Genomic DNA, 26,762 nt, shown 5'->3' on the forward strand with positions numbered 1-26,762 from the left:
TGTTACTCATTTGCTCATATACTACTGTATCCCTTACACATTACACAACTTATCGTGAGCTCCTTCTTTCTAAGAATGATACAGTGTGTAATTTTTACACAAATACACAGCATCCACAGGAACTGATCATTGGCTGACACTCCCCTGGAACTCAGCACCGCCCCTCTTGGCTTGAGCTGACAAGCTGTTTGTGTTTGTGAGAGAAGCTTATTTTTACTCTGCTGGCTGATTCCTGCAAGCTGTATTTGAGATGCATTCCTATAAAACGCTATGGAGTATCAGTGAGTAGGCATTACTGGTTTCCAATTATAACTAACAATATATTGTTATGTCTTCCATTGTGAGACTCAGAGCAGCTGTTATTGCTTTGTGTTCTATTTACTGAAATGTATACTCTGCTAGGGAACTTTCGTTTATACCGTTTGAAATAATATCCTAAATTAGGATCATTAATCATTTGATTGCAGAGCCTCTTGATGACAGCTAAAGGTTAAAGGCTTAATTGACACATTAGCAATTACAATATATTAATCACAAAAGTCCTTTTTTTTTTTTCAAACATGTTTTCTTGTGTTTCTTTATATTTTGGGAACTGCTAGGGATTGTGATCTAACATTGAATGGAAACTTTCTGGAAACTGTTGCTTATCATCACTTCTCTGCAACAAGGAAACTTCTATGTATTCCGAACAAATTACATTTAAAGTAAAATCCGAGATATTTAATTACTCTTTTTCTTAGCACATTTTAGTTTTCTGTTTGTGTTATAACACTTTATTATCTTAACCTTCTTAGTTGAACTTTTACTATTAGTGAGGTAATTGCATTTTATTTATGACTTTTTAAAAAAAAACAAAAAAAAAAACTTACAAATGTTTTTTTTTATTTTTATCTTTTTATTTAAAATAAGTTTAATGTGCCATGTAAAGAAATCTTACTCTTTATCATACAGCATAAGCATGACTGTGTGAATTTATGAGACTTAAGATGATTGCATTGAGTAATTCATTTCTATAAAAAGCTGATTGGACAAAATTAAGCTATAGTGAGATTCAAGAAGGATAGGCACTGCAGATTTATGTATTTTAATTGATTTGTTTTATGCTTTAAATTTACTAATCTAAAAGTAACAATATAATGTATGTATTGCATATATTCGCTTTTAAACACTTGCAAATAAATACATTATGCACTGATCTAAGGGATTTAGAAGAGCACAGGGAAATTAGGCAAGATAACAAAATAAATAAGCATAGTAATACAAGTATGCAGTGTACATACATTAACAAGGGCTTTTAATGACTAAATTGTGAAATAATTCAATACTGAACTACTGTGTAGCCTTATAGTCAAGGGACACATTTAATATTTAGTAACAGCTAATTAGAATATTGATGGGTATAATCTTCTTGTTATTCTGTAGGGTAGTTTATGAAAATTGCTACATAATTTGTTAACCAAAACATAAAGGTTGACAGTCAGGGGTGACCAGATTTAGTGAGATGAGACTATGCAGGGTTCTGTATGTGAAGGAGGGACTTGTATATTAAAGGGCCACTGTAAGTAAATATTTTCTATGCCTGTTACTAACTAACTACCCCAAATACGGTTTCTATCAATAGCATTTCATTAACATATCGCTACCGTATATCAGAAATCTTGTCTGCAAATGTAATTGTTTTCCAAACCCACTCCGTGGGTATCCTTTGCTCTGTACCTATCTGTTTACAATACCTAGGTTTCAAAATGGCGCTTTAAACACAAAGTTATTGGTTTAAGTATTTTGAACACTCAGTGCTGAAAATAGTGGGCAGGATAACGTGACATCATCGGCGAATAAAAGATATGACTTTTAGAATGTTATGAAACTTCGTTTTGGAGAAAATATAGGTCAGTAGGTTTTAATTAATGTTTATTAACTTTAATATGTTAGTTGTTTAGCTTAAAAATTATAACAGAAAGTAATCCTTTAATATATAAGGTCTAAAATAAATCCCAAAGATTTTGTGTTTTTTTTTTCTATGAGGGTGAGTTTTTGATCATCATACCAGTAGTGTAGTTTGTCAGTGTGATCTTCTTATGCATGTGCTAAGCACAAGAAATTATGAGCTTGCATACAGTAGTGACTAATATGCTTGTGACAAATTACCCTTTAATTGAGGCAACTGCAATGGTCCATAATACACTTGTAAACATTTATTGTAGCTTGATCTCATGATTTGCTGAGATGGAAATTGCAAATCCCACTGTCTTGTGGTATCTTTTGGGCTCATCTGATCTAGATAAAGTAACAAATCTGGCTGATTGTGATTTATACCAAAGATGCCCAGCTTCAGTCCTTGATGGTGACAAACAGGCCAGGCTTGTGTATGTGTATATATATATTTTTTCAATTCGATGTCTTAAGTGAATATCTTAGTAACAAGGGATTTTAGTAAATAATAAACTACTTCATTTAACTAGTGTACTGGTTTTCAAACCTCCCCAACAGGCCAGTTTTTCAGGATTACCTTGAATGAGAGCAGGTAAAATAACCCTATTTATTAAGCAGCTGATTATTTCACCTGTTCTCCAGTTCAGAAATCTTCAAAATGACGCCTGAGGACAGGTTTGCAAAAAAACAGTGAACTACTAGACCATTTGTTTGAATGAATTCTCTTAACTATGTTTTTAACCTCTGGCAAGGATGTGCTGCTTTGCCACTTCAGATAAGGCCACTGATTGGAGGAATTGCATGCAAGGAATATGCTGTATGTTTAATGTCTCAGTGGGAGTTAAACACATACATCAGGGGGTGATTTGAAACACAGTTTTTTTTAAGAATGTCGCTTTAGTGTGTTTCATCCATTCAGTTTTGTGTAAGATTAAAACTGAAGAAATAAATTAATGCATATTTAGTTGTTGAAGAAATGTTACCAAAATTTTTAGCTTTCCCCTCTGCAATTTTCTTCTTCTTCTTTTTGCATAAGTACAGTTGTGCCTCAGACTCTTCTACGGCAACATGGAGTGAGCGCCCATTGATTTTATTAGCTCAGGTGATATAGCCACTGGCTTTATTTGTCCCTACGTTTTTATTAAAAAAAGGGGCAGCTTGGAGCTGGTGAGCTTGGCAAATTTAAAAGTTGATGCTGACCCAATCGGCAGCGCAGTTTCCACTCAGGACCAGCAGTTCTCTGCACCCCTGAGCAGCACTTTAATTATTTGTTTAACCCATTTGAGGGGGTTAAAGGTAGACAGCTGGAGCAATACCTGGCAAGAAATAGTGCTGCCTTCTAGTGCTCTTGTAAATGGATATCATTCTTACACACTCCAGAGCTTATGTTCCTGCTTTTTAACAAAAGATACAATGAGAATTAAGAAAATTTGATCATAGAAGTAAATTAGAAAATAGTTTAAAACTGCAGAGTCACTAGTCTTAAAATAACATGCTCTAATGCAGGGGTCCACAAATATTTTCAAAATTAAGGAGCCAGATATATTTTTAGGAGCCAGACTGTGGTATTTGTATATAGATATGTGGAGAATAAATTAGGAGCCTGGGGTAAAATTCTAGGAGCCAGCGGCTCCTGGGTTTGCCAAGCCCTGCTCTAATGATTTAGAGCATGTCATGTTTTGATTATAATGCACCTTTTAACCCATGCAAATGGGTTAAACACATAGTTAAATCTAGCTAATTATCAGCAATGCACTGCAGATAATAAACTGTACATGGCAGATGATTGGTGGTTGTGAACATGTGTTTCTCTGAATGGCGTAGTAGAGCATTACTGGTCAGGAGCTGATTTTCAACTATTTGCAGGAGTTAAACATAGATATGGACAAAAAATAGTTTCAAACATAGTCTTACAAAATGGAGCTATAAATGGACAACTCTAGAATATGCAGAACTTTTTTAAATAAACCCTCCTAAAACAAATGTATTCTGTTATCTGAGACATTTTAGTATGTGCAATTAACCTTGTGTTCTTTGTTCATTAAATCCTCCCCCCCCCAACTGTGAAGTTATTTAATTGTACTATAATAATACATTTGGTTACCCCTTGAAAAAAACTCATTGTTCTTTCATTCCTGGCCCAGGTAAGAGTCACTTAAAAAGCTGAGTGTGTGAAACAAAATCTTAGTCCCTGAGGGCGTATTATTTATCATCATGTAATGTGAGGCCTTGCTGTATAAAGTGCTTTGCAAGGTAATATGTTGCCTCAGTATGACATGGGTTTACAAAATCATATAAAAGGTCTTAGTAAAATAAAACGTTGTGCGACGGAAGGAGTTGTCTGTGACATGTAACTTTTATACTTTTTTATTTTTTTTAAAGGGAAATGAAAGTGCTCTAATGCTGTGATCAACAAACTTACTCAAAGTTTAGGAGCCAGAGATTTTTTTTTTTTTTTTTGGATAGACAAATGATTATATATAAATATATATTGCTACCTGGGAGGGGAAATAAAATGTAATTGTGTATTCGCAAAAAAATTGCAATCATGTGCTCATCAGGAGTAGGGAGGACCTGTCTGTATCTAACTATATCTCTCTCGATCTATATACACTCTAACTATATGGAGAACACCCCTACTAATGAATGAGTTCAGCTGTTTTACCCACACCCATTGCCAATAGGTGCATAAAATCCAGCACATGGCTATGAAATCTCTAAAGACAAACATTGGCAGTACAGTGGGTTTTATTGAAGAGCTTATTGACTTTAAATGTGCCACTATTATAGGATGCTACATTTGCAACAGCCCAACCATTTAGTGGTAGACAAAACAAAATCACAGAACGGGGTCCCTTGATGCTGAAGCACGTTGCATGTAAAAATTGTTTTTAAGTTGTTGCATCACTCACTGCAGAGTTCTAAACTGCCTCTGGAGCAACATCAGCACAAGGCCTGTCATGAAATGGATTTCCTTGGCCAAGCAGCTCTACGCAAGCTTCACATCGACATAAGCAATGCCACACGCAACCTGGTGTAATGCACACAGCCTCTGGGTTTTGGAGCAGTGTAAAAATCAGCAGACCTACTCAACAGTTCTCTCCCCCCCCCATGAACTCAGCAAGTTTGTATGTTACTGGTCCTCATGCACAATGGTGATGCATGGACCCTGCAAAAAACGGCACAACCAGGCAGCAACACTGGGTCATCGGGTACAATTAGCATAAAAAAGTGTCCCCCTATCTACACCCCTGTAGTGCGATGTCTTGCACCAGACAGCCTGTGTGTGCTTATTTTGTTCTTAGCAAACAAGCAGCCTCAGGAGCACTCTTGTAATAACAAAAACGAACCTGTATCATTACTTCCGGAAAAAAAGGAAGGGGCGACTTCAACAACTGCGAAAGCTTTTGTGTTTTTGCTAAATGTAGGCATGCATTGCAAATATTATGTTTTAGGTAGAAATAAAGTGATGCATGAAACTCAAAAAATTTTCTTTCATGATTTAGATACAATTTTGAACATCTTTCCAATTTACTTGTATTATACATTTTGCTTTATTCTCTTGGTGGCCTTTATTGAAGGAGCAACAATCCACTTCTGAGAGCTAGCTGAACACACAAGGATCCAATGACAAGAGGAAATTATGTGCAGCTAGCTCCCAGTAGCGCATTGCTGCTCTTGTGCCTACCAAGATATAGTATTCAACAAAGGATACCAAGAGAGCAAATCAGATTTGATAATAGAAGTAAATTAGAGCATGTCATTTTAATCAACTTTCCATCTGAATCATGAAAGTGTTTTGTTTGTTTGTTTTTCTTTATTTTACTGTTCCTGTTAATTTATAACTTTGTGTTTTGTAATACTAATAATTACATGAGCTGCTATGTTAAAACTATCTCATGTTGTGTGGTAATTTACATATTTATTTACAGCAGTATTTCTCAACCGCCGTCCTCAAGTACCCTCCAACAGGCCAGGTTTTCATTATAGCTGAACCGGTGCACAGGTGAAGTAATCAGCTTATCAGTAACCATAGTTACTAACCTGCTCTCACCCATAAACTGATTATTTCACCTGGGCATTGGTTCAGCTATAATGAAAACCTGGACTGTTGGGGGTACTTGAGGACCGCAGTTGAGAAACAGTGATTTACACAACCAAAATTGTTGTCATGGAATTTAAATATGTAACGTATTAATCAGTCACCTGACATGGAGTTAAATTTAATTAGAGCTTTGGTAAAATATTAACGTTTTCCTAATGTTACTTTCATTTATCTAGACAGAGCAAGGGCTTTCAAACCTGTCCATAGGTCTCCCTAATAGGCCAGATTTTCAGGATATCTGAACTGGAGCACATGTGAAATAATTAGATGATTAGTAAACATGGTTATTAGCCCACTCTCACCCAAGGGAATCCTGGAAATCTGGCCTGTTAGGGAGGACTGGTTTGAAAACCCCTGATCTAGAGTGATATTCAGACATTTTCTAGATGTGTATTTAAACTGAGTAAAATTCAGTTATTTAGATAGTTTGTTTTTACTCTACTTTACTGTTTAAATGGTGTTAAAGGGACGTGAAAGTCAAAATAAACCATTCATGATTCAGCTAGAGCATGCTATTTTAAGGTACTCTTCAATTTACTTCTATTACTAAATGTACTTTTGTTCTCTTGGTATTCTTTTGTTTAAAAGCATAGGTATGTTCAGGACAGGAGCAGCAGTGCACTACTGGGAGCTAGCTGGTGATTGGAGGTTGCACATGCATGCCTCTTGTAATAGGCTCACTAGATGTGTTAACCAGTAGTGCACTGCTGTTTTGGAGCATACTTTTAAATATATATTTAACCCTTTTTGCATTGGTTAAACACATGGTTATGTGCAAGCAAATGTTCAACAATAAAATAATCAAACACAGACCATTTTCTTTTTGTTAATTTAAAGGGACATGAAACCCATTTTTTTTTCTTCATGATTTAAAAAGAGCATGCAATTTTAAACAACTTTCCAATTTATTTGTATTTAATTTGCTTCACTCTCTTTGTTGAAAAACATCTAAATAGACTCAGTAGCTGGCTCACCCATGTGCATTGTTGTTTTTTCAACTAAGGATATCTAAAGAATGAAGCAAATTAGATAATAGAAGTAAAATGGAACGCTGTTTAAAATTGTATTCTCTATCTGAATCATGAGATTTCTTGGGTTTCATGTCCCTTTAAGTCTGAGTGCTGATCTCCTTTGGTGATCTAGAGCAGGGGTCAGCAACCCCAGATGTTTTAACTATATTTCCCATGATGCTGAGACACTCTTTAGGCTGTCTGAGCATCATGGGAAATGTAGTTCCAAAACATCTGGGGGTCCAAGGTTGCTGACCCCTGATCTAGAGTAGAAACTCAGAATGGTGTCCCCACTTTATGATGTTTAAGCTGATGGCTCTGAGGTATAAGACTTTTACATGGTAATAATTTGTTATCCCTCCTTAAATTAGACCCTATGATTGTATGCTTTTTATCATTAAGCTTGGTGGTTTATTGTATTTTAACCTAACTTAGGAAATGGACCCTGCATTATATTGATCTATCTTCTGCTTTCTACAAAAAAAAGTAATAGGGTTTGTGTTTAATGTGCCTATTCGATGACCATTTAAGAAAGAATTGTGATTAGATCATGTAATAAAGTGTCATATTTGCTGTCTGTGTATATACACTATGGGCACAACTGACTGTATAATAGATTTTATAGACTTGCTTGATTTTAACAAATTATTAGTATGAAAGGGACACTAAACCCCAATTTTTTCATTTAATGATTCAGATAGTGCAGGCAATTTTAAGCAACTTTCTAATTTACTCCTATTATCACTTTTTCTTCATTCTCTTGCTATCTTTATTTAAAAAGCAGGAATGTAAAGCTTAAGAGCGGGCCCATTTGCAGTTGAGAACCTTGGTTATGCTAGCTTATTGGTATGCTAATTGTAGTCACCAATAAGCAAGCTCTATCCAGGGTGCTGAACCTAAAATGGGCTGGCTCCTAATCTTTAAATTCCTACTTTTTAAATAAAGATAGCAAGCAAACGAAGACAAATTGATAGTAGGAGTAAATTAGAAAGTTGCTTAAAATTGCATGCTCTATCTGAATCATGAAAGAAAAAAATTGGGTTTAATATCCCTTTAAGGAAGATGAGTAGTTTATTACTTGTCCTTATATTTCATTCATGAAAGTGAAATGCTTAGTGTGCAGTTGCATTTTATGAGCTTCTATAAATCATACTAACAGAATGACGTGACAATGTGAACTATGTGATCAAACCTGTTTTAGCCCCTGTGTGTAATCTATATATAGGTCTTCTTTAGCACTTTCATTGTAGTAGCGTGGATTTTACAAACCATTAAAAATGCAGCAGATAAGGTTTAGGTACGTGTGTATCTACAATGCACATGTTGTAGATATGGTTGTTCTCACATTATCAAATTAAAGGGGCATTACATTTATTTTGCATCCAAAAGTGGACATTTTTGTTCTTGTTGATTTTCATAAACTGATTTTACTGTGCTAATTAAACAACTTTTTGTTTTATGCTTGTGGAGGCACTATCCACTAATTAAGCTGCGGGGGTTGGCTTTATCAGCCAATGAGGATTTTAGTCTTGAGAAAGTTATACACAAACATTTTTGCTTGTATTATTGTTGACCGCTGACTTTGAATAGCAGATTCTTGCTGTTCTCTCCAGTAGACTTTATTGTGGGAGTTGTCCCAGTCTGTACTAAGGAGCCCAAATCATTGCTGCATTTTTAATAGGACAATTCCCACAAAAATATTTTGCAAGACGTGATGTCACTTATTTGTTGTTTTTGGATTGTTTATTTTGGGAGTTCTACAGATACTCCTTGTGACTCGCATGTTAGCAAAGGTTATTGGTAAAAGAAGATTCAGAATTTTAAGACTTCATTGCAGTAAATTTAAAGGGATAAAAACAGTAGATATAAAGATGTATTCAAAAGATTAGCATGAGAATTGTAGGCAGAGGTATAGTTTACATTTTATTTGTTGTTAACATACTGAAAAAAATATTGTAATATTTTAGTCTCCATAAAATATAATTGGCGCAGCCATTTGCTGAGGCCATGAGGGACAAATAAAAATGCGTTGCTACAGTGAGCGAACAATGACATGGTATAATATATCAGTGTTGGGCTTGTGAAGCGAGGAATTTGCACTTCCTGTTTTTGAGAGAACTGCAAAGTCCACATGCTTCTATCCTGAATCAAATAAACATGTCCTTGTCCGGTTTGTAGAGGCAAGACCGGAGACCACTCCAAAGCCTCCTTGCACCATCTCCCCATCATTGTGGAACCCTTTAGCCGGGTAGCTGTAGATATCGTTGGACCCCTGTCCCGTCCCAGCCCCTCCGGGAAAAAGTATTTTCTAACAGTGGTAGATTATGCCACCCGGTACCCAGAGGCAATATCCAGGCAGAGACAGTGGCGGATGCACTGCTCCGTATATTCACCAGGGTGGGTTTTCCCCGGGAATTGATCTCAGACCAGGGGACCCAGTTCACTGCTGAGCTCACCCGGCAGCTATGGAAACTTTGCGGGATAAAACCCCTGCAAAGCGCTCCATAACACCCCCAGACCAATGGGTTGTGTGGGAGGTTAAACGGGACCCTGAATCAGTTGCTTAAAGGGACAGTCTACACCAGAATTGTTATTGTTTTAAAAGATAGATGATCCCTTTTTTACCCATTCCCCAGTTTTGCATAACCAACACAGTTATATTAATATACTTTTTACCTCTGTAATTACCTTGTATCTAAGCCTCTGCAAACTGCCCCTTTATTTCAGTTCTTTTAACAGACTTGCAGTTTAGCCAATCAGTGATAGCTTCCAGGTAACTTCACGTGCATGAGCACAGTGTTATCTATATGAAAAACATGAACTAACACCCTCTAGTGGTGAAAAACCTGTTAAAATGCATTCTTAAGAGGCGGCCTTCAAGGTCTAAGAAATTAGCATATGAACCTCCTAGGTTAAGATTTCAACTAAGAATACCAAGAGAACAAAGCAAAATTGGTGATAAAAGTAAACTGGAAAATTGTTTAATATTACATGCCCTATCTGAATAATGAAAGTTTGTTTTGGACTAGACTGTCCCTTTAAGACATTCTTTTGCCTCTCACAAAGACTGGGAAAGATACCTGCTGCACCTCCTGTTTGCATACCGAGAGGTGCCCCAGGAATCAACGGGGTTCTCCCCCTTTGAATTACTATATGGCCGGAGGGTGATGGGGCCCCTTGACCTATTTTTAGAGCCCACTGGGAAGGATCAGTGGGGGAGGAAGGGCCCTCCATTGTGGGGTACATCCAAGAATTCAGAGACCGACTAAAGGACCTCGCCAAGAGGGTGCAAGAACCTTCAGGTCACTCAAGGTAGGCAGAAGCAGTGGTAAGACCGGAATGCCCGTATCCGGACCCTAGCAGTAGGGCAGAAGGTCCTGGCCCTGAAGCCTGTCAAAAACAGACAAGCTACAGGCTTCCTGACAGGGACCCTATCGAGTGGTAGAACAGCTGAATGACACAACCTATCTGGTAGCCAAATGCTCAGATGACCTGGTCCACCGGACCTTTCATGTGAACATGCTGAAGGCATACCAAGAAAAAGCAGAGGATGTAGCCGCCATATGTGCCCCGGCCGTGGAGGACTCAGACAAGAGGCTAGGGACTAGACAGATACTAGGGGACACAAGGGACATGTTCTCTACTTCTCCTGGGTACACCACGGTAGTGGTGCACCAAGTGGAGACCCCAGGACAAGCGCTCTTGCGACAGCCAGCATATCGGGTCCCCGAGGCAGTTAGGGAAAATATGCGCAGCATATTCAGGGAGATGCGGCCCATGGATGTTATTGAACCGTCCAACAGCCCCTGGGCATCCCCGGTGGTACTGGTGCCCAAACTGCATAGATTACCGTAGGCTCAATGTCAGAACCATGACCGATGCCTACCCTATGCCCCGGGTCGATGACCCCTGGACCCGGAGTCTATTTAAAAGTCAGCTTTCATCACCCCCTTTGGCCTATACCATGCCGTTTGGGATGAAGAATGCTGCGGCGACCTTCCAGAGGATGGTGGATCACCTCCTGGATGGCCTCTAGGATTATGCCTGTGCCTACCTAGATGATATTGCGATCTACAGCGACATCTGTGAGGACCATTTGGTCCATCTAGGCATAATTCTAGACTGCATCAGGGCCGCCGGTCTGACCCTGAAGCCCGACAAATGTACGATAGGATGCTCGGAGGTCCAGTACCTTGGACAACGAGTAGGCTGCGGGAAGCAGCGGCCAGAGCCGGTCAAGATTGAGGCAGTCGTGAACTGGCCAACCACCAAGACCCAGGTCTTAGATCGCAGGGTACTACTGCAAGTTTGTCCCCAACTACAGTGCCCTTGCCAAACCCCTGACCAACCTAACCCAAAAACACTTGCCCCGACAGGTCCTGTGGTTCCCAGAGTGTGAGGCCGCCTTCCAAAGCCTTAAGACAGCCTTGATTACTGCCCCTATCCTGGCCACTCCTTACCCAACCAAACGTTTTTGTGTTCATACAGATTCCTCCATGTTCGGGTTGGGAGCAGTGCTGAGCCAGGTGGATGAAGAAGGGCACAACCACCCAGTAGCCAACATCAGTAGGAAGCTGCTACTCAGAGAGGTAGGCTATGCGGCGGTGGAGAAAGAATGCCTGGCCCTTGCGTGGGCCCTGAAGAAACTACAACCCTACCTGTACAGACGGGCCTTTACAGTTCTCACGGACCACAACCCACTGGTTTGGCTCAACCGAGTTGCTGGGGACAATGGACGCCTGTTGTGGTGGAGTTCAGCCTTGCAGCCCTTCAACTTCACTATCCAATATCGGCTGGGAAAAAGCAATGGGAATGCTGACGGACTCTCCCGGCAAACTGAATTGGGATAGCTTCCCGGACAGCCCCAGGCCGATCCATAGGTGGATCTAGCCAGGTCTGCCATACTTTTCATGGGGGAGCACTGTCATGGATACCAGGTTGCAAGGGCTACCCCCACCCCCCTATTACCCAGCTCACTCCTTTTTATTTTTTATCTCAGATATGGCCTTTTGTTGTCATTCACGATCTCCCAGACTCTTGGTTTTGCTTGTTTTGTGATCTGTTTCCCCCCCCCCCCCTCACGGAAGAGCTAATCTCTGACCGCCTAACCCCTTTCCAGCTGACCGGGCTCCTGGAACTATCGGCCGGTCGCACCTTCCCGCATATCCGCTGCCATTTAAACCAGGTCACTCCAGCGACTCTTTGCCCCACAGCTCTGTTCTTTGGGGAATTGGTACTTTTTTTTTATCAGGTTTTACCTATTTATTTTTTTATGCTTCCTCATATGCATGATCAACTTTTTTTTTTTTTTTTTTTACGGTATCCCATTTAGGCCTATGCTGTCAGTGAGAATAAAGTCTGTATGTTTCTGTTAGATCAACATCTTTATGAACACATTTGACAACGTTTGTCTATGAAAATAGACACTTCATACAATATGCAACCACATGATGGCACTATATAGATGTTTGGTGTGGCGACATGGGATCCCAAGATACTTTTGTTCAACACTTAGATCATGGTACCAACTGTATAAAATTTATGTTGACTCGTAGTGAGAATTCCTTTTAATTTCTGGGATACAACTGTATATGTAGAAGGGGGCATATTAAAAACAGATTTCTTTACTAAGCCCACTGATAGAAATTGCATTCTACATTTTACCAATTTTCATCTAAAAAATACTGTTGGATCTCTCCCACGTATTCAGTTTATAAGAGTTGGTGGAAAACCAGATATGGTATGCATAGAAGTTATCCGTGGGACTTGATGTGGTGTGAGTTTGATACATTGGGGGATTACAGGAATAAAAAAGATAAAGGAACAAAATGCCTATTATTTGTTATGGACCATACAGAACATGATAAAAAATGATGGGTATGCTTAAAAAATATTGGCTTACTTCATAAGTGTAATCCCAATAATCTGGAATTTTTCTCACCCCATGTTAGCTTTTAGAAGGTGACAATATATTAAAGGGACACTGAACCTAAATTTTTTCTTTTGTTATTCAGACAGAGCATGGAATTTGAAGCTACTTTCTAATTTACTCCTATTATCAAATTTTCTTCATTCTCTTGGTATCTATATTTGAAAAGCAAGAATGTCAGTTTAGATGCCGGCCCATTTTTGGTGAACAACCTGGGTTGTCATTGCTGATTGGACAGCACCAATAAACAAGTGCTGTCCATGGTCTGAACCAAAAATTGACTGACTCTTTAGTTTAGATGCCTTCTTTTTCAAATAAAGATAGCAAGAGAACAGATAAAAATTGATAGGAGTAAATTAGAAAGTTGCTTAAAATTGCATGCTCTATATGAATCACAAAAGAAAAAATTTGGGTTTAGTGTCCCTTTAAAGATGAATTGGTACATGCCAACATTGAGAGTGTCAAAACTCTCTACAACAAAGCTATATCACAGAGAAGCAATGTAGCTGTTTTCCCTGTCTTAATTGTGGAAACTGTAATTCCATTATTAAAGGCTCCCTGTTCACTTGCCTACAAACAGGGAAGAAGTACAAAATCAGAGATTACTTTACATGTAATACTGTTTTTGCTATTTACTTGATAAAGAGAGCTTGTAAGCATGTCTATGTGGGTGAGACCACCCGTAAGGTTAGGGAACATATCAATGAACTCTATCTTTGGGTATGAACAAAGAGTTTGATCTTTCAGTATTTTTGTAAAAATATAACCGACCATGTCAGAAACGGACAACAAAAAATGATGAGAAAAAGGACGTGACAATCGCCTGTCACCAAAACCAGACGAAGCAAAAAAAAAAAAAAAAAGACATTGCAAACCAACCGTGTGATATCAACCTGTGGACATAATAGTTCCTGGGTAAAGTGTCACATCTTGCAAATTTATAAAAAAAAAAAAAATTTTATTTCAATGTATATTTCTTATTTCAATGTATAATATTTCTAAAATTTGCCCACTAGAAGTTTGAACTCCTTTAAAAAGTATAGAGGTCAAAGGATATGTCCATATTCCATAAAATTTCTTTTAATTTTAAGTACATTAATGTGAAATATGTATGTACACACGTTTGGCATTATATTTTTAATTTATTATTATTTTTTTTTTTTTTTAAGTGAAATAATATTTGACTTTCCCAGAAAAAAAATAACAGGGAATATTGCAAAGTACCAATCATACATGATAAATCGGACCAGTATATAAGGAATGATACAGAAATTTGAGACCAAATACATACTTGTGAAATCAATCTGTCTTATTGTAATCGCTTACTGGGAGTGTTAAGATGGAGATATAAATCATGAAACAGAAATGAGATTTAAAAAGCATACATTTTAACTATATGGTGGTCAATCTCTGCTCCCAAAGAAAAACTAAATTAAAAAAGTGGTCTAACTTCCTTATGCTGGGCATAATCAGGAGTTATGCCTGAGTTATTCCGAGTTATGTCAGAGTTATGTATTGAAGAAGTTGTTTTCTATATTTACAGCTAATTTGGCTCTAGAAGGAGGTCTGATCCAAGGAGTTTAGTTACACATTGCAATACTTGCTCCTAAAACAGTTTAATTATGGAAAAAGACCACCAGATACGTGAAAGCGGTCCTAAGCTACCACATTGCCTCCAACTCCTGGGAGAAACTGAAGGGTGAGATACCACCTAAATATAATCTTGTAATTAGTTTCAACTATAGCTGGTGAAATTGAAGTTTAACATTTAAAAACATTTATCCCAATCAGCTCTCTCCAAGTGGAGCTCAAGTTCCCTTTCTCATTTGACTATAAAGAATGTGTATATGTCCTTATATTTAAGGAGAAACAGAGTTTCTCAAAGGGATTTAGGGCTCTGGTGTGTTTCATACACTTGTATTGTCAATATTATGGGTAGGTGTAAGAGCTTGGTGCTGTAATCTATATAATAAGCTATGGATAAGTCCAAATTATACTATTATTATCAATTGGGTGTTTTTTGATCACAGAACTGAGTGGGCGGAGCAGTTGAACAGTAGGTCGTCAATACTCCAGTAACCTTCTTGCTTGCTCTGCTGCAAAGTGTCCCAGAAATCCTTTTTTAAACGTTGGCAACTATGCATACCTAGGAAGTCTCCGGAGCAGGCAGCAATGATTTATATAATTTTTTATTCAAAGTGAAAGTAAATCCTAGCGTTTTACTAATGCTAGGATTTACTATTGAAACAAATAAAGGGCTCCTTTATTTGATTCAATCGATCACCGCTCTTAGCTCCTACAGCAGAGCACGGATAAAAAAAAGTTTTGGCTAAGAGGTGACGTTTTCACCGCTTGGCCAATAGCAGTGCGGTAAATAAAGGAGCTTTCTACATTAAGTATCTTATACTTCATGAATGAAAGTGCTCTTTATTTGTTTCAATAGTAAATCCTAGCGTTAATAAAACGCTAGGATTTACTTTCACTTTAAACTTTTTTTTTTTTTTTTTTTTTACTCCTTCATAATTTTTTAAAATGGCTATTAAGGGGTCACATGGACTTTTATGGTGTTTGACTGGTTTGGGGTTGCCATGGTAATTTATCCCAACAGATATGTATTTGGTTTTATGTAACATCTGCTGGGCTTTGTTTTTAAAACCAGTCTCCCTATGGGATACCATTCAATTTAACTCCAGGAAAAAGTAATGTGCCTGCTCACATACTTGTTTACTACTTCATTTAATACTGTGTTTTTTAATGCATATAATAGGAGCTATGGAGCCACATATCCTAGCAATTTAAAGGGATATAAAACCCAAAATATTTCTTTCTTGATTTAGAGCATGAAATTTTAAACAGCTTTCTAATTTTGCGTTTATCAGTTTTCTTCATTCTTTTGGCATCTTTTGTTGAAAAGCAGGGGCGTATGCTTAGGAACCAGCCCATTTCTAGAGCACTATATAGCAGCAATTTTGCATAAATGTTATCAATTTGCAAGAGCACTATATAGCAGCACTATTTCCTGCCATGTCGTGCTCCAGATGCCTACCTAGATATCTGTTCAACAAAGAATATCATGGGAACAAAGCAAATTTGATAATAAGAGTAAATTGGAAACTTTTTTTAATTTAATTTTTTTTTATGGTATACTCTGTCTAAACCGCAAAAGAAATGTTTTGGGTTTCATATGCTTTTTTTAATTGTAGCTCCTAACTTTTTGGATTTTTTTTATAGTGTGTGTTTATAAATAAATATCACCCCAAAATTTTGCTTGCAGGGGCAACTAGAAAAAATATACTGCATCTGGTCGAGGACCTCATTTATCTAACCTCAAAAAGTCCATATGTAACCCCTTAACGACCAGCGCCATACAACGTACGACGCTGGTCGTTATGACCTCAAAGGGACACTAAACCCAATTTTTTTTTTCTTTCATTAATCAGAGCATGCAATTTTAAACAACTTTCTAATTTACTCCTATTATCAATTTTTCTTTGTTCTCTTGCTATCTTTATTTAAAATGTCCAAGAGATATCAATCAGCACCTGAACTACTTGCACGCAATGTAGGGGTACCACCAAACCCTACTAAATGCAGTGAAAGTCCAAGAAATATGGCAGCAATCAGTAGTTAACAAATGGTCTTTATTAGAGCACAGCAAACAAAAGAGCAACGTTTCGGGAGCTTCCTCCCTTTGTCAAGCTCCCGAAACGTCGCTCTTTTGTTTGCTGTGCTCTAATAAAGACCATTTGTTAACTACTGATTGCTGCCATATTTCTTGGACTTTTATCTTTATTTAAAAAGCAGGAATGTGGTGCATAGGAGCCGGACCATTTTTGGTTGAGAACCTGGGTTATGCTTGCTTATTGGTGGGTAAATGTAAGCCTCCAATAAGCAAGCGCTATCCATGGTGCTGAATCTAAAATTGGCTGGCTGCTAAGATTTACATTTTCTGCTTTTAAAATAAAGATAGCAAGAGAACAAAGAAAAATTGATCATATGAGTAAATTTAAAAGGTGCTTAAAATTGCATGCTCTATTTGAATCCTGAAAGGACCCGCAACGTACCCTGTATTTTGAAATGCAAACTTTCAACCAAATTTGCCAAAGAAATCCAGTAATAAGTATTTATAAAAAATGTACTATGTTCTGTGATTGTGAATTTAGCTTCCTATGTGATTTTTATTTCAGTTAAAGGGACATAATACTCATATGCTAAATCACTTGAAACTGATGCAGTATAACTGTAAAAAGCTGACAGGAAAATATCACCTGAGCATCTCTATATAAAAAAGAAAGATATTTTACCTCACAATCATCTCAGCTCAGCAGAGTAAGTTCCGTGTAAAAAGTTATACTTCACCTGCTCCCAGCTGCAGGTAAAAATAAAAAAAAAATGATGAAATGAACAGCAGCCAATCAGCATCAGCAGTGCTGAGGTCATGAACTCTTACTGTGATCTCATGAGATTTCACTTAAAGGGACAGTATACACTCATTTTCATATAACTGCATGTAATAGACACTACTATAAAGAATAAGATGTACAGATACTGATATAAAAATCCAGTATAAAACTGTTTAAAAACTTACTTAGAAGCTGTCAGTTTGGCTCTGTTGAAAAGGTAGCTGGAAAGCCCACTGCAAGTGGCAAATTAGACACTCCCTCCTCCCCCCTTCTTTTGCATATGAAAAGACCCTTTACACAAAAAGCAGCAAGCTGGAGAAGGTAGCTGACAGTATTCACATAAAACTTTGGGGCTTGGTTAGGAGTTTTAAAAAAAAACTTTATGGGCTATATAAATAGATCATCTACAAAACATTTATGCAAAGAAAAAATGAGTGTATAATGGCCCTTTAACTCTCATGAGATTTCATAGTAAGCTTCCTTTACCTGATTGGTGAAATAATATGAGAGTTCACGAGGCTCATCCCCTAAGATGTCCCAGGACAGACATACTAATATGCTGCTTAGAAATCCTTTACAATGGGAGGTGGCTACTGAGGAACTTTTGAGGTAAAATATCTTTCTTTTTTACATAGAGATGTTCAGGTGATATTTTCTAGTCAGCTTTTTACAGCTATGCTGCATCACTTTCAAGTGTTTAAACATTTGGGTATTATGGCCCTTTAAGCAAACGTTAAGCAAAATATCTGAAGGAGAAAAATTTCTAAATGTCAAATTAACAGCATTCGCCAGACCCTTTACAACCATTAAACTAATGTGATTTATTGTTTTATTCCAGCATATGTTTTTAATTTAAAAAAAGTGTTTTCTTTTTAGTGGTTTATAATCGGAGCAAACACTTGTTTAGATTTCATCTCAATTGAAAAACAAATTACTTAATCCTTTTGCATTTATAATAAGCGCACAGACAGACTTGAACTTATCCTTTTAAAGACTTATTGTTTGCCAGTATGAAAAGGGTTAAGGAATCAAAATAAGGAAATGTGGGAGGGAATTTCTACTCTCCTCACTGCTATTTTTAATACGTAAGTAGTTTGTATTACCTCAGTCGTCCATAACTTTGGAAAATGAGTGCCGAGGCAGATAATTTTTCACAGATGATGAATTCAGACACTGGTAAACACAAAGGGAAACTGCATTGCAAACGCACTATCATAAATCTATTATATCTCTGAATGGTATTGACGATAGAAACAACACCTTTGTGTGCTGTGTTTTGGTAAGTCATTGTTTTTGCTTTGGTACATTTGTAAAATTAGGGTGTGGAAAATGTGTATTAGACTAGCAACAACATATTGTGATGTGTCTGTTCTATCTCTCTAAACAGACCTATTCTATATAATGTAAAAGTATTAACTGTGAACATGTTATCTTTTTACATACCACAACCACAGATCAGCCTAAATTCTGGTTTAGTATTTATTATTCAAGTAAGGCTGCAAACTAATGTTATCTTAAACACTTTAGGAATATATTTTGTGTCAGATTCTAAAGTATGTGTATTGGCTTTTAAGATACATGTATGAATATATAGGTTCAGGGGTATGGATGCACACAGGATATCAAATGTTCAAAGACAAAGCGTAAACAAAATGAAGAAAATAAATGTTTCCTGTTGAAACCGAGCCAAGCAATTTGTGCAGTGACTTGAATGTCAGGGGAGATATTTAAAAGCAGCGCTTTGCCTGCAGAAAGATTAGATATTTGTTTATTTAAATCTTCAGGCAGGAGAAAAAGATGGTTTGCATGAATATTTCTGACAGCAGGTAGATTTTTTTTTTTTATTCTGGCAGTGCATTGTGTGCTTTATCTTCATTACTATTCATAAGATTATAAAATATTGCTAGATGTGTTTTAATCTATCTGCTGTCTTAGATAGTTTGATAGATTATGAATTTGAATTGGCTCATTTTGATGTTAAAGGGACAGTAAGCACCTGGAGATTTTTATATAAAAGGACTAGCTACATGTAATGAAATAACTCTAAAATATATCTTTTCATTATTTATTTTGACCCCTTTTCTTGTAATTTAGATTTGAAATTTGAGCAATTTCTTATTCTCAGAACAGAAAATTCACCCTGTTTACTTCTCCATGCCAACCCTGCTAAATGTTTGTCTGTCCGTAAGTGGCTTTATCACATAACACCTGCAAAACAATGTCCTTTTTATTAACTTTGACAGTGGATAGCCTGGTTTGGAGACTAAAGCCCAGATGGACTCCTAAGATATGGCAAATGGGGGTGGAGTTTGGCTACTGAAAAATAATTGCAGTAAAATGGCTTTTTGTTTTACTGATAAGAGTTGGTTAATATGTTGCCTTGTAATTGCAAGTAGTTTGTTGTCCCTTTAAATTGTTTGATTTGTGTTAGAACCCGTCCATATCATGGGCTGAAATGCTATTGGTACAGCGGCACCACGACCCAAGTGCTGGGGGGACCCATAGCAGACAGTCAATACATAGGTGTGTGCAAAATGTGTACAATCCTAATGCAGGGGAGCCTTTTATTCGTTCAGGTTGCAGCAGTATCTATCCTTATTATTATAGAGAACAGCAAGTATATTATTACTATTACTTACTACTGAGATACCTTTTTGAGAGCCCAAAACATATTTTGAACTAGGCTTCTGTTGAGTAGGTCTGCTACTACTTAGGTTACTGGTTATTTACATCTTGCAACAAAGATGTATTTATATGTTTTATATTTTTTCAGAATGTTGTGAAATAGTGTAACACGACTTGAAACGTTTTGTTATTTTTCATTTGTTGCTATATTTGACCGGCTTTAATGAATCTTGATACACAGGAAAACTTTGCTCTTTTTATTGTTCTGCATCAGCACTTTACAAAAAATTCTGATCATCCTAATAAAATGACGGAATAATCTAGATTTTATTAAAGAGACAGAGACAAGTATTTTGCATTACTTTTCCTTTTACTGCTCAAATAGCATTTTTAAAGTTAAAACAGATAAACAGAAAAACTTTAACATAACCTATAACATGTAAATAACAACATTTAGACAGTTAGTAGATATCCAATCAGATAATGACATAGTCCATAAAGTACACAGAAAACTGTTATTAGTCCTCTTGTCTATTTGCTGAAAGGAGAAAAATAAGCATGGCAAATAAGAAAAAACTAAATTCCGAAAGGAGGCAAAAAATACTGAAAACCTGGAGAACCACATAAGAAAGGTAAACTGAAGAAAATCCTGGAAACTTGAAAAGGCTGGAACTCTTGAAGCTGAAGAAAGAATCAGGAACTGAATAAGATGGTATTTTGTTCTAAAAATTCGTAGAAAGGTTGTCAAAACAAAACCTTAAATAGGGAGGGATATTGATATGAGGAGGGAAAATACTCGTCTCTGTCTCTTTAATAAAATCTAGATTATTCCGTCATTTTATTAGGAAAATCAGAATTTTATTGCAAGGACAGAGACTCATATTTTGCTAGTTTAAAGCAAATAAATCAAGATGCCAGATGGTGTGGAATAGAAGAAATGGGTTTAAAATAAAACTGATGAAAAATGGAGTCAGAAGACCAATCTGCAGGATTTAAAATATCTTGTAATGAGGCAGACTTGGAAAAAGCTTTAGAAGCAGACGCTCCTCTAATAGAATGAGAAAAAAACCAGGATCCACACCAGCTTGCAATATGATCCACTTAACCCACCTACTAATAGTAGAGGAAGTAACAGGTAAATGAGGAGGAGAAAAATAAATGAACAGTTGTTTAGAATCAGAAGATCTCAAACGAAGAGATTTTGATTCATATATTTTTAGACAGGAAACAACACAGAGATTAGGATGTTCGAAAAAATAAGGATAGAAAATAGAAGTCATAGTTTTAGTACGTCTGGCCAGAGAAAAAATTACACCTTGAGGAGAAGACATTTTAGCATCATCATCTATTGCTTTTACATCAGAAACTCTCTTACAAGACAAAAGGCATAACAAGGTTGCAAGTTTACAAGTAAGCTGTTTAAGAGAGAAATTCTTATTATCCGGCCAATTCCTGAAAAAATAAATTAATAAATCTACATCCCAAAAATAATTATATTTAGGAACAGCAGGTCTGTTGACACAAATAGCTTTGAGAAGTTTACAAATTAGTAAAATGTTGACCAAAAGGTACATTATAACCCATGACCTGCCGAAATAGTCGAGCGAGCATCATTGATCGATCTGTAAGCCAAGCCAGCTTCAAAAAGAGAAGTTAAATAATCACTTCACTTAAATTGGCTGAAATGGGATCCAAATCCCTGTTACTGCACCAGCTAGTTCATTTAGTCCAAGTGAATAAATAACATTTCCTGGTGCCCAAGAAAGACCTTCGGAGACCAGAATCCCCTGAAATTTTCCAGGAAATTAGTCAAAGAGAACCTGATAGAACTAGTTTGTGAAAATCTGCGTTTTGATTGATGAGAAGATCTTGTTGAAGAGGTAAAAGAACTGGTGGAAGAAAGGACATTTCTAGGAGAATCAGGAACCAAAATTGTGCTGTCCACCAAGGAGTTAATAGGAGAGAGATCAAGTTCCTCTTCACATAAGAGATTATTCAAGGAATCATTGAAAATGGAGGGAAGGCATAAGCTCCTGTCATTCGCCAATTTTGAAGGCATCCATCGCTAAAGCTGTCAGATCTGGTCTCCAGCTGTAAAAAGGAAGGATCTGGTAATTGAGACGAGAGGTGAAGAGATCTATTGAAAAAGGACCTCTTAGTTCTTTAAGTCTGAGAAACAAGAAGGTGTTTAATTTCCAATCGCTGTTGACTTTTAAATGACGGGATCCCCAATCTGCAGCGGAGTTGAAAATACCAGGAAGGTATTCCACTTGAATCGATATATTGTAAGTAAGACATTGATGAATAAAGTCCTTGGTCATTTCTGATAACGTCTTTGAAGAAGTTCCTCCTAAACGATTCAAATAACGAACTGCAGAAATGTTGGAAATGTTCCTGACAAAACTGTTGATTGCACAACAATTTATATGAAGCTTCTTTTCTGAAATAGACCATTTGCCTCCCATAATAATAGGACCAAATCTTGCACCCCAACCAGAATTGCTTGCATCCGATTCTAGGATAATGTCCGGAGATTTCCCAAAAATAGCTCTCCCATTCCAGGCTTCCATGTTGGATAACCACCAAAGAAGTTCCAATATCGCTTCTTCTGAGAAAGAGATCATCTGAAAATAAGAATAACCTAAATGAAGATAATGAATCTTCAATCTCTGTAAGGCTCGATAGTGAAGAAGCGCAGGAAATATTGCCTGAATTAAAGAGGAAAGAAGACCTATAATCCTTGCCAGAGCACGAATGGGAAAAAATTCTTTCTTTCTTTCTTTCTTTCTTTTTTTCTTTCTTTTTTTCTTTCTTTTTTTCTTTCTTTTTTTCTTTCTTTTTTTCTTTCTTTTTTTCTTTCTTTTTTTCTTTCTTTTTTTCTTTTTTTCTTTTTTTCTTTTTTTCTTTTTTTCTTTTTTTCTTTTTTTCTTTTTTTCTTTCTTTTTTTCTTTCTTTCTTTTTTTCTTTTTTTCTTTCTTTCTTTTTTTCTTTCTTTCTTTTTTTCTTTCTTTCTTTTTTTCTTTTTTTCTTTCTTTCTTTTTTTCTTTCTTTCTTTTTTTCTTTCTTTCTTTTTTTCTTTCTTTCTTTCCTTGTCCATAGGAAGAAATAGTATTTATAACAAAACCCAGAAAAATTAAATTTTGAAAAGGGGCTAGAATGTTTTTTTGATATTGATAATAAAACCTAAATTCTGGAGAAGATTCATAGTAGTATTTAATTGGTCTGTAAGGACAATAGGATCTTGATGAAAAATTAGATTATCGTTCAAATATATAATTTAAACGAATACCCCTCATTCTCAACCAAGAAACTACTGGTTTTAATACTTTTGTATTTTATGTATGTAACTTTTTAACTAGTTGTTAAACTATAAACTGTGTAAATGTAATTAATATGTAATATTGTATATAAATATAATATGAGTAGCTCCAGCATTCCATTAGAGCATATCTTGACTGAAAAGCATGCAGATATCATAAGTACTGTGTGGCAGCTTTATGTGTAACAATCTTATACATATAGTGCTCAAGACACATGCACTCTTCTGACCCTACCTGGATATACTCTCATGGAGATGTTTCAACAAAGGATGCCATGAGAAAAAATTAGTAAAATTGATTATCAAAGTCAATTTGGATTTGTTTTTAACTGTATGCGCCATCATAAAAGTTTAAGTTTGACTTCCATGTCCCTTGAAAGATTTCCATGTTGTTAAATAACTATAAAACCTTCAGGGAGTTTGGGGGCTCCGTATTTTAAGTGGTACAACAACATTGATGAGGGCATCTATCTGATGGGCATAGCTGTTGGTAATAGATTCCCAAAGTAAAGTGTTAAATTATTAGTATTTTTAGGTTATACATTTTACAATGCCATGTGGATATAATCAGATAACATTGGCCATCTGAGTGTTAAAACCGTAAACTTATTGGTCCTCCCATATGGACAGGGCAAACATATAAACATAGGAACATTGGTTTTGGCATCATGCAAATAAAGTTTGCTCATATTAATCCTAAGGATAGTCTTATGCATGTTCCAAATATTCTTGAATTATCTTACAATATTGGTCCTTCCTGCCTCTATTGGAAATCTATTCCATGATCAGACATTGTTTTTCTAAATCTTAAGTATACCTGTTGTGGGATCCTGTTTTCTGGTAGTGTGATTTGGGCAAAATAATATTCTCAACTTTATTAAATCTGTACTTAAATATGTCAATCATGTAACTTGGTTCTGCTCCCTAAACATCACTAAATATTTCCTGAATTTGATGTCATTAGCAGTTTGTGTTTTAGGAACTAACTTTGTTATTGTTCATAAACCCTATTGTAAACTTTGCAAACTGCGTGTAACACCTATATCTATATATCTGTCACCCCAATTATTCAATGAATATAATATAAAAAGATAGACCTATAATGTTTGTTACCAAAGAGATTTCAGATTGTGTTTATGCACATACAGTAGGAGTATTTTTTATTATCTTAGCAGTAATTTTGACTGTCTAATACTCTGCAGAAACCACATAACTGAAGTGCCAAGAGTATAGGTTGAATAATAGATAATAGCTGAGTGGTCTGTTCTGATTCTTCCATTAGTACACTATTTCCTATGGGAAACTTTTTCATGGTAGCATTGGAGTAGCTGGACAGCAACTTTAAATAAAGTAGCTAGTGCTACTGCTACAAACCAGCAGGAGAGAGAGATTTATAGATATGAAAAAGTAAGTTTACTTATTGACTGACACTGGAATGAATAAACCGATAACTTATTTATTCATGTATTAATTTGTTTTTGTTTTGTTTGTTAAGGGACATGAACCCCTTCTCCTTCCTTTTTTTTTTTAATTTCATGATTCAGATAAAGCAGACTGTTTTAAACCACTTTCTATTTAACTTATATTATGAAATTGTCTTCATTCTCTTGGTAACCTTTGTTGAAAGAGCAGCAATGCACTATAGGAAGCTAGCTGAGCACATTGGGTGAGCCAAAGACTTTGGGCATACAGTATATGTTCAGACACCAATCACCAGCTAGCACCTAGTAGTGCATTTCTGCTTCTGACTCTACCAAGGTATGCTTTTCAACAAAGGATACAAAAGGAACAATGCAACATAAATAAAAGTAATTTGAAAAGTTTTTTAACCCTTTGACTGCTAAGCCATTTCCCACCTGGGTGCTAAGCTGGTTTTGAGCTTTTTGTTGCAGTTCACGTTAAAACACTTTTAGAAGTAAAGTTTGTGTGAATAAACTATACAAACTATATATTGTTGTTTTCAGCAGATTCAAAATATATCATTATTATATGTGTATGTATCAGGTTTAAAAAATAGTGCATAAAATGTGACAAAAATGTATTTTTTTTTTTTACTCCTGACTCAATAAATAATAGTATGTAATTTTATTTTTCTAAGCTCTATCATCAAAACCTGTGTGTATAAATATTTATTGTAGGTAACCTGTCTGAAATAAGCAGAAATTGAAAATATTTCACTGTTTTTTTCCACTGTTTTATTGCAGGCATCTCAATTTGATAAATTATCAAAAACAGAATCTTAGAATTTACTGTACTGTTTTCAGCAATTAAACAGTTCTAGCCACCTGAGAAATTAAAATGGGGCACACAAAGAACACATTTGCAGAAAATACACCACTTGGTGCATCAAATGAGGGGCTACAAGTATTTCTAGCATGAATTTGGGGTGCGCAGCAATTAATGGAATAAGTTGCACTGCTTAAAAAAAAATCTAAGCAAAGAGCCATATTCCACTTATTATTACATTATCTATTTTTGTGCTAGCAATACATGTAGCCCCTCATTTGATGAATCAAGGGGTGCACTTTCCAAAAATGTGCGCTTTATTTAATGTATCTTAGTTTCCCAGGTTTCTACAGCTGTCTAATTGTAGACATAACCCAAAAAGTTGAAAGGCTATTTTTTTTTTTCTAGATGATTTCAGTATTGCCATGTCTGCAATTAAACAGTTCTAGCCACTTGGAAAATAAAAATGTTACACAAACAGGGGTCAAGTCCTACAAAAAAAAAAAAAGTGTGGGAACTTATATATATATATATATATATATATATATATATATATATATATATATATATATATATATATATATATATATATATATATATATATATATATATATATATATATATATATATATATAATATATATATTATAGATCCGTATCAAGAAGGGCACTCTCAGGATTTGTAAATTCAAATACAATGACTTTATTCATACATCAACAAACAACTATTCTTTGTTGATGTATGAATAAAGTCATTGTATTTGAATTTACAAATCCTGAGAGTGCCCTTCTTGATACAGATCTACATAGTTACACTTTGAGGATTGCACCCAGGTCTACTACACACCACCTTCGTTGGAGTGCTGGGCCACAGGCTAATTGTTACACTATATATATCCTCACCTGTGATCTGTTTGCTTGTAATTAGTGTGTGTGTATAAAAGGCCAATGAGTTTCTGGACTCCTGAAAGACCTTTGCATCTTTCATCCAGTGCTGCACTGATGTTTCTGGATTCTGAGTCATGGGGAAAGAAAAAGAATTGTTAAAGGATCTGTGTGAAAAAGGTAGTTGAACTGTATAAAACAGGAAAGGGATATAAAAAGATATCCAAGGAATTGAGAATGCAAATCAGCAGTGTTCAAACTCTAATCAAGAAGGTGCATAGTTCTATTTCTGCTGAGGGGAAATAACCCCAGAGCAAGCCACACAGAAA

The 26,762-nt window shown here is 36.1% G+C and overlaps 1 protein-coding gene across 2 annotated transcripts in view; it reads left to right on the forward strand.

Annotated features, from left to right (window-relative positions):
* The first annotated feature begins 206 nt into the window (after positions 1-206).
* TRIM2 (tripartite motif containing 2) overlaps positions 207-26,762 on the forward strand; it is a 262,945-nt gene continuing 236,389 nt past the window's right edge. The window contains exon 1 of one of the 2 annotated variants that reach the window (XM_053703751.1): positions 207-281. The gene's annotated coding sequence lies outside the window, so the exon portion shown is untranslated. Of the gene's footprint in view, positions 282-18,285; positions 18,659-26,762 lie in introns of those variants that run through there. The other variant, XM_053703750.1, reaches the window with a different exon arrangement.

This window comes from Bombina bombina, chromosome 2 (assembly GCF_027579735.1).
Source record: "Bombina bombina isolate aBomBom1 chromosome 2, aBomBom1.pri, whole genome shotgun sequence".
Taxonomy (NCBI): domain Eukaryota; kingdom Metazoa; phylum Chordata; class Amphibia; order Anura; family Bombinatoridae; genus Bombina; species Bombina bombina.